Here is a 1,515-nt window from a genome sequence, read left to right on the forward strand (position 1 = left end):
GGATTTTCTGACTCCAGCTCCTTCACATTTCATTGTAATGTGTTTCCTTGTCTTCTGAAGCAGTTCTTTGAAATCTTCTATTTAGCTCAACTTCTTGATTTCTTCTCTTTGCTTTGGCTTCTCTGCACTCTAGTGCAATATTCAGAGTCTCTTTTGATATCCATTTTGGTCTATTCTTCTTCTTCCGTCTTTGTAATACTTTTTGGATTTCATGAACAGTATTCATTTTATCTTCCGACAGCTTATCTGGTCTTCATTAATGCTCAAGGCCTCAAAACTATAGAATAGTTATTAATTTAAATGAGGGTTACTTGAAGCACAGACACTTTGGCAATGGTGCTATTAGTCTGATTATCAAGGTTATTAACATATATATAATGCATAAACCACAGTTAACTCAAACAAAGGATGATTCAAGTCCCAAATGTGATGAAGTGAGGCTATTTAGAAAGAAACAATTTAAAAATTATGGATAGCATAATTTCTTTTTAATGTTTTCTGACCACAAATAACTGAGCATGACTGAAAATGTGAAAACTTAAATGGCATTACAGAGGATTACTGCATACCCCCTCCAATACGCTTTTTAGAATACCTTTCATTGTTAATCTCATTAACATTTTTGCTTTTAATGAATCATGTAAATACATAATCAGGATTTATAAATTTACAAATTTATAAATTAAGGGACATTTCTCAGTACAAGGAATTAAGGAATATTTTTTTAGACTTCTATTTAAGTCTGACGAATAGAAATACCACAAAAGATACTGCTTTAACCAAGATGAGAGAGAGGTAGTCTTTAATAGATATTACCAACCATTGCAAAATACGGATGTGCTTGATTAATTCAATACTTGTCCTACATTTAAACTCTCAAACCAAAAGTAATGAGATGTTTTATTTCAAAACGTACGTGTTGTGTATACAACACAAACAGACATTTCAATTATCCCTCTCAAATAAAAATCTCAAACTAAATTTCAGTTGGAAATTCAGGTATGATTACATATGAAGCATAACACTGCCTTTCTTTCTGGGAGATAAAATTAAGTTCCTCTATTTGGTTAAATTATCTCTTATATGGATTCATTTATCACACAAGAGACTGAGGGAAGAAATAAACACACCTCAAATATACTAGGTCGAGATAAATTAAAAAAATATATGGAATTTTGATGTTGTATTCTCTAAAATCTGAAAAGTAATGTTAAGTGTAGCAAGTTTATTTTCCTTTGAATGAATATGTATATTTTATCTGAAAATTGTTACATATTTTCAATTGAAATATGCTTGGTTTCCTTTCTCTCATTTTAGCTGATTTATCTGTTTTATAAATTCTATTTCAGTGTATCAAAAGCAGATTTTTGTTTTATCAGAGATTAATATGGCTACTCCTGCTTTTTTCTGGTTGCCATTTGCTTGGTATATTTTTCCCCACCCTTTTACTTTTAGCCTGCCTTTATCTTCATTTTTCAGGTGTGTCTCTTGTAGACAACATATTGATGGATTTTG

This window comes from Elephantulus edwardii, unplaced genomic scaffold (genome assembly GCF_000299155.1).
Source record: "Elephantulus edwardii isolate Elephantulus edwardi_28Jun2011 unplaced genomic scaffold, EleEdw1.0 scaffold00293, whole genome shotgun sequence".
NCBI lineage: Eukaryota > Metazoa > Chordata > Mammalia > Macroscelidea > Macroscelididae > Elephantulus > Elephantulus edwardii.